The sequence below is a fragment of the Convolutriloba macropyga genome, chromosome 7 (assembly GCF_964194025.1).
Source record: "Convolutriloba macropyga chromosome 7, txConMacr16.3, whole genome shotgun sequence".
NCBI classification, from domain to species: domain Eukaryota; kingdom Metazoa; phylum Xenacoelomorpha; order Acoela; family Convolutidae; genus Convolutriloba; species Convolutriloba macropyga.
In genome coordinates, this window is record NC_134474.1 from 14,279,125 (window position 1) to 14,295,503 (window position 16,379).

Sequence of the window (16,379 nt, forward strand, 5' to 3'; positions counted from 1 at the left end):
TTGAGGTGTTCGTTCCGAATTCTGCGGTCTCTTTCGCTTTGAGCAGTGCTATTGTCCATATATTTTTCAAAGATAGGTTCGGGGGGAAATTAGGTTTACTTGGTGGTGTTTCTTGTAGGATATCGATCGAAATACCCTCTTTAGCGAGTATGGCCAACTTCAAAACTATTCTCCAACGTTCCCATCTCAAGGGGGTTCCAATGTGGGCCGTTCCCAAAGGAGTTCTATTCCAAAACGAGCTCGTTCTTTAGCTGCTAACTGCGCTACGTGATACCTCTTACTACAGAGGTATGTATTTAAGCCAAGAATGTGGATGGATTCAGAAAAGGTGAATTTGAGGTGCGAATCCACTGTATTCGGTGAAGTGTCAATTTACAGTTCTCAATTATAACAAGCAATAGTTTTACGAATTCGACACTATTCTGTTGGCGTGGAATTCTGTATCGAATCCTTAGTGAGCTATTCTTGTATCAAAGCAGAAGAGATTGAGAACAACTGAATTTCGGAAACATTGATAAGAGATTGAAAGTTAGCTGAATTAATAAAATGGGAGGGCGTGAACACAATTAAAATTTGACTTTATAGTCGAAGGTAAAGTTTTACTGAAAACAAACATGAATAATTTCTAATTTATCTGACACAAGGACAACTAAGAATTTAGTACATTTTTCAAATTAGGTACAACCGTACCACAAGTTCCACGCAATTGAGTTTTTTTATTGAGTCCATTGAGTCCAGTTCCAAGCAGGTGAGTTTTAAGAAATGCTACTTCTCGACACCGGCTGAACATTGCCTGTTACGGAGCCCTCCCCGCACTACGTCTTCATAAATTGTAATTTCCAAGCGTACCAGGAAAATGAAAACATTGCACGCAAATATCAGCTGAAAAAATTAGAAGAAAACAAAAAAAACATACAAAACACACGAACAAAAAAATTTGTTGGAAAAATGAATGAGTTCATGGCTCTAAATAAATGAGCCTCCATTTTTCAACGACAGGTCCTATTGAGTGTTCAGGAGCCTTGAAAATTAGGATGGAGCTCCTTAGGAGAGGGAAGCTAATTTTAATTCTTAGATATTACATGACGTCGGCGTAGCCGACTTCTTTTTACACAGAGTGTTTCAATGCCAGTTCTTTCGGAGCTTTCGAAGCTTATGGGCCGCCTATGCCACTGCATGCAAACAAAAAACCAAAAAGCGTTGCTTTCTGAACAACAACTTTTTTATTCACATTTTTTTGTTAGTAGATTCTTAATATTTTTAGGCTTTGCTACTGCTGTTGAGGCAGTTTTTTTGTGGCGGGTCTGCGTTAAATGTTGCGTTGAACTTGGAAACCGAAAATTTGGTGCACTTGATGTCGAATCTTACATCATTATTAGTTTTCATTGACGTAAGAACAAAGAATTTCTCCTTGCGAAGTCTGAAGATAAGGATCAAATCTGAACATCATCACGCCATTTAACAATTTTTGGAAGAAATTGACATTTCATTATGTCTCATGAGGATATATCTTTTTTTCGGAGAATGAAGGTCAAGCCCAACAGGTATTTTCACTGCATTTGCACATTGATGGCATCTTTACTGGTTCCTAAAAGAACTGAAGGGCAATGGCAGCACGAATTTCGCATATAGCTGAGACAAAAAAAATTGCTTCAATGACATAGCGCTCAAGAAGCTTCATGCTCCTTTTTCGCTAAGTCAGGTGAGCAAATCTTGTTTTTATTACCTTTGCTCTGAATCGTCTTTTTCGATTTAATATGAAGCTTGTTCTCCTTTTCTTTTTCAGATACGAGTTGTTGTCGCTTTAGTTAGACTCATAGGAATAGAGAGAAAGGATTTGATAGTTGGTTTGATTGTTCGCATACTCTAATACGGCTTCAAATTTAAAGAAGTATGGGTGCGCCTTTTTCTTCGCAAAACGCAAACTTTTTTGTAGGTGGACTTCCCTACCGGTAATAAGCCGTGGTTGATAGATTTCTTATATTCTTATAATAATTCTGCAATATTGACGTTTGTTTGAGCTAAGAAGATCAATTCATGTTGAATAAATAAAATAAACAATTTGTAGCCGTTCTGTAGTGAATTAGCATTAGATGCAAGCTTTTTTTTAACAAAATAAGTTTTAATGACCAAAAACAATTTCATTTCAGGTTGTCAAGAAAACCAACGGCGTTTCCCTTGTCCGTATGCCACTTTTTAAATTAGAAGCAATCGTCACAAAGTTCTGATAAAGGGATTCCATCAATCGCATGCATCGACTATGCATTGAACATTGCAAAAAGAGTATTCTTTGCTTGCTGCAAATGAATTTGTTGTTTCACGATATGAATTGCATATGAAATGAGAGAGCCGAGGGCATAATTATTCCAATGCTCCACCAAAAAGGTGACGAGTGATACTATTCATGGCATCTTTTTCATCAACAAGCAAGATCTCTTCGGACTCTCTCTGATCAAAACCAGCTATCACCGAATAAATGACATGTTTGAGTCCTTCTTTTGACACATACATAGTTGTTGATTGCCATCTAACATCTTAAAGTTTTGTCTTACTTACTTTTCAATAGTTCTCCTATTAATTTACATGACAGCTTCCTCAATTTTTATCGGTCGTACACTGGGATATTTAACAGGAGCTGTGAGACAACATGAATTATGCACAAAAATGAACGTCAAATGATAAATTGCTATGCATATGGCTATTTTAGCTATGATTTTGCACAGATTGGTTGAGGTAGTCTTGAAGTATGTCGACAATCACGGACATCAATGCCGGAAATGCCATGGCTTCCATGCGTCTTCAAGTCAGATTTTCTATTCTTTGAGGAAGTGAGTTTTTCTAATGTGGACGGTTGGTATGGCAAAAGTTTTGGGTGGCCATTACAAACTAGGATTGTCATAAGAATTGGTTGCCAAACATGATGGTCATTTCCACCTAGCTAAATTGAAATTAAGTTAGAAAACAGTCTCTCATATATTGCACCAATTCTGCTAGACGATTTGCTATGCAACCAGAGCAATAAAAAATAATTTGCATAATTTAACTTTCCGCTAAATGTAAAAAATTATCAGCGATCTTAATATCCATAAATCTACTGGAACACATGAAATTAAAAATTTTCCCGGAGAAGCGCTAGGAGATCTCTCTAAGAGACGACCTTAATCCTATTGCCCTAAAAAAAGAACAATAGATGCTGTCCCAAATATTGAAAATTAAAGCAGGGATGACCAACTTTTAAAGACGGTAAGAAACCAAATAGGTCGCTATCAATCCATAAGCCTCCAAGCTGCATATGCAGAATTTCGGCGAAAAAAAGTTTTGATGAAATTTACGAATCGTTAGGACATCTATGCTGTGATAATCAATTTACTTTCCGAAAAATTGTAATTGACGGTTCATACTATTGAGTTAAAGGCAGTTTTCCTTCAAAAATGTTTTTGACATTTCTCAACGACTGATTTTCAATTGGGTTAAAACGTACATAGAGGCCAAGATTAGGATCATTTTTTTGTCAACAGATACTTTTATCTCAAAATTTCATTCTAAATATTGTTGCTCACAAGTAAATTCATTTCAATCCTTATAGGTACAAAATGAGCAAACTTTATGATCAGGTAGCTGATAGCATCTTGAAAACTTCGCTCCACCTGTGATTTTAAACTAGTTTAATTGCGACCAATGTTCCAATTACCAATGTTCCAACGTTTCCGATTTTTCTGTTCAAATCTTTGAAATTGTAAGCTCAAACTTTCCCACATGTATTAAAGTAAAACAAAAAAATATAGTAATCTAACAGTTCAAGTATTTTTGCGTGGTTTCTTAGGTGGATCCCTCAGGGTAATTCCTGTCGACGCAAGGAATTGACGAAAATTTTTTCGACTCCAATTTTGAAACACTTCCTAGCAATTGAGTCCATTTTATTGAATCCAATGAGTCCAGCTCCAAGCAATTGAGTTCTAAATGCTACGTCTTGACACCGGCTGAATATTGCCGCTTACGGAGCCCTCCCAACACTACGTCTTTATAAATTGTTTTTTTTTTCAAGCCTACCAGGAAAATGAAAATATTAACTTCAGATTAAAAAAAAATTTAAAAAACATATAATACGTAAGAATAAGAAATTGATGGCGAAAGTAAATGAGTAAGCCAAGGAGCCTCCCTTCTTCAGCAACAGTTCCTATTGAGTTTTCTAGAGCCTCGAATAAATAAGATGGAAACTGATTTTTTTATTTCAAAATGACATGTTGTCGGTTTAGTTGTTCTATTTTTGCGCAGAGTGCTTTGAGTCCATTTGTTTCAGATGTTTTGAAGTTGATGGGGCAGCTCTACAAGTGCATGCAAACTCAAAACGTTGCTTTCTGGACATCAACTTATTTGTCCACTTTTCTTTCGTTAGTAGATTCTTAATATTTTTAGGCTTTGCTACTGCTGTTTGGGCAGACTTTATGTGGCGGGTCTGCGTTAAATGTTGCGTTGAACCTGGAATCCGAACGAAAGTTTGGTGCCCTTGATGTCGAATCTTACATCACTATCAGTTTTCATTGACGTAAGAACAAAGAATTTCTCCTTGCGAAGTCTGAAGATGAGGTTCAAATCTGAACATCATCACGCCATTTAACAAATTTTGGAACATTTCATTATGTCCCATGAGGATATATCTTTTTTTTCGAAGAATGAAGGGCATTCCCAACAGGTATTTTCACTGCATGTGCACATTGATGGCATCTTTACTGGTTCCTAAAAGAACTGAAGGGCAATGGCAGCACGATTTTCGCTTATAGCTGAGACAAAAAAAATTGCTTCAATGGATTAGCGCTCAAGTAGCTTCATGCTCCTTTTTCGCTAAGTCAGGTGAGCAAATCTTGTTTTTATTACCTTTGCTCTTAATCGTCTTATTCGAGTTGATATAAAGCTTGTTCTCCTCTTTTTCAGATACGAGTTGTTGTCGCTTTAGTTAGACTCATAGGAATAGTGAGAAAGGATTTGATAGTTTGTTTGATTGTTCGCATACTCTAAGACGGTCTTCAAATTTAAAGAAGTATGGTTGCACCTTTCTCTTCGCAAAACGCAAATTTTTTTGTAGGTGGGCTTCTAAAACCTTAATAAGTCATTGTTGATTGGTTTCTAATATTCTTATAACAATTCTGCAATATTAGGTTTTGTTTGAGCAAAGAAGGTCAATTTATGTTGAACAAATGAAATGAACAACATTTAAACATTCTCTAGGGAAAAACTAGCATTAAAAGCCAATTTTTTGACAAAACTCTTTACTTTCTGGGAGATCTTTTGAAAATATTAATTTTTGAATTATCAATATCTATTACCCTACCTACTTAACTACAACCATAAATAGTTATCAAGAACGCAAAAATGATTGTGTTTTTCTCAAAAAAGTGTCTTTGATAATAACATTTGGTTGGTAAGATGATAACGAAAAGCGGGGCCAAGTTTTTTTAATGACTCAAAAAAATTTCAGGTTGTGAAGAAAGCGGGCAGAGTTATTTTCGTCAGCGTACCACTTTTGAACTTTGAAGCGATCGTCACGAAGTTCAAGTAAGGGGATTCTGGCAATCCCATACATCGATCCTGTTTTGTAATTTGCATTGTACCTTCCAAAGGGAGTTTATGTGCGAGCTATCAAACAAAATTGATGTTTTACGGTTTGAAAAGCACATGAAATCAGAGAGGCAAGGGCATAATTTCTCCATCGCTCTTCTGGCAACGTAACGCTTGAGACTATTGATAAAATCTTTTTCGTCAACAAGCAAGATCTCCTCCAAATCTTCATTATCAAAACGAGTTGTTGATTGCCATATAGTATCCTAAAGTCTCGACTAACTCGCCTAAAAATAATTCCTCCATTAATTCTCCTGACAGCTTCCGCACTTCCTATACGTCGTACATATTACCATGAGCTACGAGACAACATGAATTATACGCAGAAAGGAGCTTCAAATGCGAAGTTGCTATGCATTTTGCTATTTAGATTGGCTGATGGCGCCTTAAGGCATGTCAGATCCAGTCGCCGTTCGTTGACGTCAAGGCCTTCCTCTGGTCTTCTGAGCAGAAGTTCTAACCATTGAGACAGTGAGTTTTGCAATTGTGGAGTGTTGGTACGGCAATGTTTTTTGGGGGGAATCTGGCAACGGCATACATTGACCCTGCTATGTAACTTGCGTTCTACTTTCCAACGAGAGAATATTCTGCTTTCTATCAAATTCTGCTTTCTATAAAAAAAATTGATGTTTTGTGGTATGAAAGGCATATGAAAACAGAGACGCAAGGGCATTATTTCTCCATCGCTCTTCAGGCAACGTATTTTTTGAGACTATTGATAGAATCTTTTGCGTCTACCAGCAAAATCTCTTCCAAATCCGTTTTTTAAAAACCAGTTCTCAACGAATAAATGACATGTTTAATTCCTTTTCATTAATTTTTCTGACAACTGCCGCAATTTCTATCGGCCGTACTCTGGAACATTTACTAAAAGCTGTAAAAAAACATGAACTAAACGCAAGAAGGAACGTCAAATGAGAAGTTGCTATGCATATTGCTAGTTTAGCTATGTCTGTGCATAGATTGATTAAAGACGTCTTGAAGCATGACAGAAGTTGTCGCCTCTCGCTGAAATCAAAGTGGAAAGAGCCATGGCTTTCATGCGTCTTCAGTGAAGATTTTCTAAACATTCAGCAAGTGAGTTTTCCAATTGTAGACTGTTGTCATGGCAATGTTTTGGGTGGTTATTGCAAACTGGGTTTGTCATTAGACTTGGTTGCCAACCATGATAGCCACTGCCAGCTAGTTAGACTTAAATCGAATTGGAAAACAGTCTTTCAATTGTTGCACATGTTCCAGATGGGTTGCTATGCAAACAAAACTAAAAAAAAAACAAATTTTGTAAATGTTCTTTTTACTAAATACGATCAGCTTCCATTGGTCTACGGGCACACATAAAAATTGAAAATTTTTTCATGACAAGTTATAGTAGACCTCTTACAAAGCCACCAAAACCCTATTGCAGTCAATTGTCAACAATAAAGGCTATCCCATATCCCAATTGTTGAAATATAAAGCAGGCAAGTCTAACTTTTAAAGGCGGGAACAAAAAAATATAACTCGCTGTTGACCCATAACTCTCTAAACAGCATATGCAAACTTCGTGACTAAATTAGTTTTGATGAAATTTACAAACTCCCAAGACATCACTTTCGTGATAATCAAATTAATTTTCCGAAGAAAACGGTCAAACATATTACATTTATTTCTCCTTTAAGTCACGTTGGCCCAAAAACTTGACATAAAATGACCTTATCATCATGTATCTTGACAATGCTAAAACTTTATTTTTTAAAAAAAAACTATTATAAATTGCATTTTTAAACTATAAAATTACATCTTCTGATTCCTTATATTTAAATGCAAGAGCAATTGTGTCTTATTGCTGCTTTGAAATGAATGAATACGATTTTTACCTATTGATGTAGAATGTGTTAGAAAAGTACTAGCCGTCAACAAAATCGAGGAGAAATAGCAGAATTATAAATTAAAATGTCTCACGAAAACTGCTTCAACTGAAAGAATAATTTGTTCAACCAAGTGCGGAAAATGTATTTAAAATGTGTTGTGTAAATTTGTGTGTTTCTCAAAGATGTTCTTTGATAATAACATGGAGTTTGAAAAATCATAACGAAAAGAATGGCGTTGAGAAGTTTTTTCAACGATCCAAAAAAAAATCAGGTTGTCAAGAAAGCCGGCAGTGTGAACATCATCCACATATCAATCTTGAACCTTGAGGCAATCGTCACGATGTTCAAATAAGGGGATTCTGGCAATACCATTTATTGACCCTGCATTGCATCTTGCATTGCACCTTCCACAGAGAATATTCTCTGCTTGCTTTCAAACAAATTTGATGTTTCACGGTTTGAAACGACAGAGGCACGGGCATAATTTCTACAGCGCTCTTCAGACAAGGTAACGGTGGAGACAATTAAAAGCATATTTTTCATCAACAAGCAAGGTTTCCTCGAAATCCGTATTATGAAAACGAGCTGTCAATAATTAAATGACATGTTTAGGTCCTTCTTTTTGACACATAAATAGTTGTTGATTGCCATTTAATCTCTCAAAGTCTCGGTCTCGTGTAACTCACAACTTCCGCAATTTCTATTGGTCGTACCCTGGAACATTTTCTATGAGCTATGAGAAAACTGAATTTAAGCACAAGAAGGAACGTCAAATGAAAAGTTGCTATGTATATTGCTAGTTCAGCTATGTCTGTGCATAGATTGGTTGAGGGCGCCTTGAAGCATGTCAGAAGTTGTGACCATTCGTTGAGGTCAACGGCAAAAAAGCCATGGTTTCCATGGCTCCTCAAGCCAGATGTTCTAAACCTTGAGGCCGTGAGTTTTCCAATTGTGGACTATTGGTATGGCAGAGTTTTGGGTGCAATTTAAACGTCTTATAGTTTTATTATAAACTTCAACTTTAAAATTACCTATTCTGATACTTTATGTTTAAATGCAAGACCTAATGTGTCTTATTGCTGCTTTGAATTGAATGAATACGACGTTTACCTATTGAATTGGAATGTGTTAGAAAAGTACTACCCGTGAAGTCTGTTGAGGAGAAATATAAATGATAATGTCTGACAAAAGCTGCTTCCGCAGAAAGAAGAACAATTTGTTCAACCTAGTGCGGAAAGTGTACTTAAAATGTGTTGTATAATTTTGTTGAGTGTTTCTCAAAGATGTTCTTTGATAATATTATTGAGTTGGAAAGATGATAACGAAAAGAAGAGCCAAACTTTTTCTACGATCCAAAGAGAATTCAGGCTGTCAAGACAACCGGCAGTGTTAACCTCGTCCGGTTAACACTTGAACCTTGAAAGAATATTCACGAAGTTCAATAGGGTGAATCAAGCAATCGCATACAATGACCGTGCTTTGAAACTTGCGTTCTACTTTCCAAAGAGAATATCTGCTTGCTATCAAACAAAATTGATGTTTTATGGTATGAAAGGCAAATAAAATCAGAGACGTAAGGGCATAATTTATTCATTGCTCTTTAGGCAACGTAACTTTTTCAGACTACTGAGAGAATCTTTTTTGTCTACCCACCAGAACTCTTCCGAATCCGTATTATCAAAACCACTTCTCAACGAATAAATGACTTGTTTAAGTCCTCCTTTTTGACACATTCATAGTTGTTGATTGCCATCTAATCTCTCAAAGTCTCGTTTAACTCAGTTTACAATGGTTCTTTCATTAATGCTTCTGACAACTGCCGCAATTTCTATCGGTCGTACCCTGGAATATTTACTAACAGCTATGAGAAAACATGAGTTAAACGCAAGAAGGAACGTCAAATGGGAAGTTGCTATGCATATTGCTAGTTTAGCTATGTCTGTGCTGAGATTGGTTGAGGGCGCGCTGAAGCATGTCAGAATTTGTGGCCATTCGTTGAGGTCAAGTGCGAAAGAGCCATGGCTTGCATGCGTCTTCAAGGCAGGTGTTCTAATACTTGAGGCAGTGAGTTTTCCGATTGTGGACTATTTGTATGGCAATGTCTTGGGTGGTCATTACAAATTAGGTTTGTCATTAGACTTGGTTGCCAGCATTGATGGTCGTTGCCAGCTAGCTAAATTTAAATTATGTTAGAAAACAGTGTCTCAAATATTGCATCAATTCTGCTAGGCGGTTTGCTATGCAACCAGTGCAATAAAAACAATCTATCTGCATAGTTTAAGTTTCCGCTAAATTTAAAAATTGATCAGCGATCTTATTATCCATAAATCTACTGGAGCACATGAAATTAGAAGTTTTTTCCGGAGAAGCGCAAGGTGACCTCCTAATCTTATTGTATATGCAGTTTAGAGAGTTTTGGGTCAATAGCGAGTTTTTTCCTGTTTATTCTCGTCAATAAGAAGTGGTATTCTCGTCCAGTCTGCTCTTTTTTTCAATAATTGAGATAGCATCAATTGTTGACAGTTGATTGCATAGGATTTTGGCGGATTTGTAAGGAGTCTACTAAAACCTGTCATGAAAAAAAATTCCACTTATATATTAACCCTAATGATCAGCTTCCATTGGTCTACTGGAACATATATAATTGGAATTTTTTTCAAGACAAGTTATAGTAGACTTCTCACAAATACGCCAAAATCCTATTGCAATCAACTGTCAACAATAGATGCTATCGCAATTATTGAAAAGTAGAGCAGACAAGATTTATTCTTAATGACGAGAATAAACAGGATATAACTCGCCATTGACCCATTACTCTCTAAACAGCATATGCTAACTTCTTGACGAAATTTGCCCTGATGAAAATTACAAACTTCGAGACATCACTTCCGTGATAATCAATTTAATTTTGAAAGAAAACGGTCGAACGCAATACAGTTATTTCTTTTTAAAGTCATGTTGGCCCAAAAGCTTGACACAGAATGACCTAATGATCATATATCTTGAATATGCTAAAACTTAGTTTTTTTTAATAAACTGCCACTTTAAACTATAAAATTACATAATCTGATTTTTTATGTTTAGATGCAAGACTTATTGTATCTTATTGCTACTTTCAAATAAATGAATACGACGCCTACCTAGTGAAATTGGAGTTTATTAGAAAAGTACTACCTGTCAACACAGTCGAGGAGAATCATTATTAATAATGTTTGACGAAAGCTTCCTCCACTGAAAAATTTTTTGTTCATTCTAGTGCTCAAAGTGTATTTAAAATGTGTTGTTTATATTTGTTGTGTGTTTTTGAAAGAGGTTCTTTGACAATAATATTGAGTTGGAAAGATGATAACAAAATGAAGGGGCAAGTTTTTCAAAGATCAAAAAAACTCAGGTTGTCAAGAAAACCGTCAGTATTAACCTCGGCCGCATATCACTTTTGAACCTTAAAGCAAACGTCACGAAGTTCAAATAGGGAGATGGTGGCAATGAAATTTTATTGACTTTGCACTCCACTTTTCAAAGAGAGTATTCTCTGCTTGCTTTCAAACAAATTTGATGTTTTACGGCTTGGAATGCATAAAATATAAGAGAAGCAATGGCATAATTTCTTCATCGCTCTTCTGGCAAATTAACGGTGGAGACAATTGATAGCATCTTTTTGATCAACGAGTGAGGTCTCCTCAAAATCCGTATTATAAAAACCATTTCTCAACGAAAAATGACATGTTTAGATTCTTCTTGTTGACACACACACACGGTTGTTGATTGCCATCTACTCTCTAAGTCTCTTGTAACTCAGTTTATACTTTTTTTCATTAATTCTCCTGACAACTGCCATAATTTATATCGGTCTTACAGTAGAAAATTTTACCGGGGCTATGAGACAACATGAATTATACGCAAAAAGGAAGGTCAAATAAGAAGTTGCTATGCATATCGCTAGTGTATGCATATGCTATGCAGATGTTGTGGCCATTCATTGAGATCAAGGGCGAAACAGCCATGGCTTCAATGCGTCTTCAAGGCAGATATTCTAAACCTTCAGGCAGTGAGTTTTCTAATTGTGGACTATTGGTATGGCAAAGTTTAGGCAACGTAATTTTTGAGACTATTGATAGAATCTTTTTCGTCTACCAACCAGATTTCTTCCGAATCCGTATTATCAAAACCACTTCTCAACGAACAAATGACTTGTTTAAGTCCTTCTTTTTGACACATTCATAGTGGTTGATTGCACTAATTTCTCAAAGTCTCGTGTAATTCAGTTTAAAATGGTTCTTTCATTAATGCTTCTGACAACTGCCGCAATTTCTATCGGTCGTACCCTGGAATATTTACTAAAAGCTATGAGAAAACATGAGTTAAACGCAAGAAGGAACATCAAATGGGAAGTTGCTATGCATATTGCTAGTTTAGCTATGTCTGTGTTGAGATTGGTTGAGGGCGCGCTGAAGCATGTCAGAATTTGTGGCCATTCGTTGAGGTCAAGTGCGAAAGAGCCATGGCTTGCATGCGTCTTCAAGGCAGGTGTTCTAATACTTGAGGCAGTGAGTTTTCCGATTGTGGACTATTTGTATGGCAAAGTCTTGGGTGGTCATTACAAATTAGGTTTGTCATTAGACTTTGTTGCCAAAAATGATGGTTGTTGCCAGCTAGCTGTTTTTAAATCAAGTTAGAAAACAGTCTGTCAAATATTGCATCAATTCTGCTAGACTGTTTGCTATGCAACCAGAGCAATAAAGACAATCTGCAGAGTTTAAGTTTCCGCTAAATTTAAAAAATGATCAGCGATCTTGATATCCATAAATATACTAGAGAACATGAAAATGGAAGTTTTTTCTGGAGAAGCGCTAGGAGGCCTCATAATCCTACTGCATATGCAGTTTATAGAGTTATGAGTCAATAGCGAGTATTTTCCTGTTTATTCTGGTCAATAAGAATAAATCTATTCTGCTCTATTTTTCAATAATTGAGATTACATCAATTGTTGACAGTTGATTGCATAGGATTTTGGCGTATTTGTAAGGAGTCTACTACAACTTGTCATGAAAAAACTTCCATTTATATCTTAACCCTAATGATCAGCTTCCATTGGTCTACTGGAACATATACAGTTGGATTTTTTTTCATGACAAGTTATAGTAGACTTCTTACAAATCCGCCAAAATCCTATTGCAATTAACTGTCAACAATAGATGCTTTCTCAATCATTGAAAACTAGAGCAGACAAGACTTTCTCTTAATGACGAGAATAAACAGGATATTACTCGCTATTGACCCATTACTCTATAAATCGCATATGCCCACTTCTTGACGAAAGTGGCCTTGATGAAAATTACAAATTTCAAGACGCCACTTCCGTGATAATCAATTTAATTTTGGAAGAAAACGGTCAAACTCAATACGGTTTTTTCTCTTTTAAGTCATGTTGGCCCGAGAACTTGACAGAGAATTAGAAAACTTAGTTTTTTTAAATAATCCACAATAAACTGCATTTTACACTATAAAATAAATAATCTGATTCTTTATGTTTAGATGCAAAACTTATTGTGTCCTATTGCTGCTTTGAAATAAATGAATACGACGTCTACCTAGTGAAAGTAGAATTTATTAGAAAAGTACTACCTGTCAACACAGTCGAGGAGAATCATTATTAATAATGTTTGACGAAAGCTTCCTCCACTGAAAATTTTTTGTTCATTCTAGTGCTCAAAGTGTATTTAAAATGTGTTGTTTATATTTGTTGTGTGTTTTTCAAAGAAGTTCTTTGACAATAATATTGAGTTGGAAAGATGATAACAAAATGAAGGGGCAAGTTTTTCAAAGATCAAAAAAACTCAGGTTGTCAAGAAAACCGACAGTATTAAGCTTGTCCGCATATCACTTTTTGAACCCTAAAGCAAACGTCACGAAATTCAAATAGGGAGATGGTGGCAATGAAACTTTTTGTACTTTGCACTCCGCCTTCCAAAGAGAGTATTGTCTGCTTGCTTTCAAACAAATTTGATGTTTTACGATATGAAATGCATAAAGGATAAGAAAAGCAATGACATTTCTTCATCGCTCTTCAGGCAAGTTAACGGTGGAGACAATTGATAGCATCTTTTTGATCAACGAGCAAGGTCTTTTCCAAATCCGTATTATAAAAACCAGATCTCAACAAAAAATGACATGTTTATGTCCTTCTTGTTGACACACACAGTTGTTGATTGCCATCTAATCTCTCAAAGTCTCCTGTAACTCGGTTTACATTTTTTTCATTAATTCTCCTGATCACTTACCGTAGGAGATTTACCAGGGGCTATGAGAGAACATGAATTATACGCAAAAAGGAACGTCAAATAAGAAGTTGCTATGCATATCGCTAGTGTATGCATATGCTATGCAGATGTTGTGGCCATTCATTGAGATCAAGGGCGAAACAGCAATGGCTTCCATGCGTCTTCAAGGCAGATATTCTAAACCTTCAGGCAGTGAGTTTTCTAATTGTGGACTATTGGTATGGCAAAGTTTAGGGTGGTCATTGCAAACTGTGTTTGTCATTAGACTTGGTTGCCGTCCTTGATGATTTTTGCCAGCTAGTTAAACTTAAATCAAATTGGAAAACAGTCTCAAAATTGTTGCACCAGTTCTCTCGACGGTTTGCTAACCAGCAAAATGAAAACAAATTTTGTACATTTTCTTTCTACTAAAATATTATCAGCTTCCATTGGTCGACTGGAACTTATATAATTGAAAGTTTTTTCATGACAGGCTATAGCAGACTTCTTACAAATCCGCCAAAATCCTATTGCAATCAACTGTCAACAATAGATGCTATCTCAATTACTGAAAAGTAGAGCAGACAAGATTTATTCTTAGTGACGTAGAAAAAACAGGACATAACCCGCTATTCGCCCGTAACTATCCAAACTGCAAAGTTGTTGACAAAATTGGTCTTGATAAAATTTGCACCCTCCCAAAACATCACTTCCGTGATAATCAAATTACTTCTGGAAGAAAACGGTCAAAGGCAATACAGTTATTTCTCTTTTAAGTCATGTTGGCCAAAAAACTTGACACAGAATGACCTAATCATCATGTATCTTGACTTTGCTAAAATTTAAAAAATTCACTACAAACTGCAACTTAAAACTATAAAAATACATATTCTGATTCTTTATGTTTAAATGCAAGATTTATTTTACCATATTGCTGTGTTGATATATATATATATATATATATATATATATATATATATATATATATATATACATATAAAGTCTAAGAAAGTCCTCTCTTTGCAGGAAGATGTAAGCTCATTTGCTAGTTTTGTTTGGGAGACTGATGAAATCAGTAGAGTGACAGTCACTGAGTGATTTGCTTGTTCTCTTTTCCAGTCGACTCTATGAACTTGCTGAGGGATTGGCAGTCATCGTAAGTCAGTAGATTGCGCTCTTCTATGTTCTCTTGTCTGTAGTGGTCCCATAGACGGCAATAGAAGAAGTAATGAGTCAAGTTTTCCTCAGTTGAACCGCACATACAGGGGTGATGTTCACTGACTCAGTCTCCATTTAAATTTTGCGAAAAGAGGTGTGTTACCAAAGACATAGCTGCATTTTCTGATGGCTATATCAGGATTTCCAAGGATCAGGGGGCTCCTGTTGTGGCAGTCTGGCTTTGTATTTCTAAACATTTTCAGGACAGCAAAGTTATCAGATGAGGACCATCTTCTCAGCCACAGTTCTTTGATGAAAGCAGTGACTGACTGAGTACAATATCCTTGAGCAGGATAGTTACCCGTGACTTTTTTAAATATTCTCAGACAGCTTTCGAGATGCCCTGTAGATCGCGAGTGAAACAAGTGCTGTGTTGAAATAAGTGAATACGACGTCTACCTATTGAAAGCTGTTACCAGCTAGTTAAACTTAAATCGAATTGGAAAACAGTCTCTCAATTCTTGGAATAATTTTTCTAGACGGGTTGATATGCAACCAAAACAAAAAAAACAAGTTTTGTAAATTTTCTTTCTTTTAAAATATATTCAGCTTCTATTGTTCTACTTCAACACATAAAACTGGAAGTTTTTTCTTGACAAGTTATAGTATACCTCTTAAAAAGCCAACAAAATCCTTTTGTCATCAACTGTCAACAAAAGATGCTATCCCAATTACTGAAAATTAAAGCAGACAGGACTAATTTTTAAAAACGGGAACAAACAAGATATAACTCGCTATTGACCCATAACTCTAAACAGCATAGGCAAACTTCGCGATGAAATTAGTTTGATGACACCTACAAACTCCTAAGACATCACTTCCGTGATAATCAAATAACATTCAGAAGAAAGCGGTCAAACAATACAGTTATATCTTTTTTAAGTCACGTTGGCCAAAAAGCTATTCTTAAAATGACCTAATCGTCATGTATTTTGACTATGCTATAACTTTGTTTCAAAAGCACTATAAACTGCAACTTGAACTATATTCCGATACTTTTTGTTTAAATGCAAGACTTCTTGTATCTAATTGCTGCTTTGAAATAAGTTAATACGACGTCTATCTATTGAAAGCTATTACCAGCTAGTTAACGTTAATTCAAATCGGAAAAACAGTCAATCAATTGTTGCACCAATTCACCTAGATGGGTTGCTAGGCAAGCCAAAACAATGAAAACAAATTTTGTAAATGTTTTCTTTGCTAAAAAAAACGATCAGTTTCCATAGGTCTCGTCTACTGCAACACATCAAAATGGAAATTTTTTCCTGACAAGTTATAGTAGACCTCTTTAAAGCCACCGAAATCCTATCGTCATCAATTGTCAACAATAGAAGCTATCCCAATTATTGAAAAGTAAAAAACTTGACATAGAATGACCTTATCATCATATGTCTTGACATTGCTGAAACTTTAAAAAAAAACACAATAAACTGCC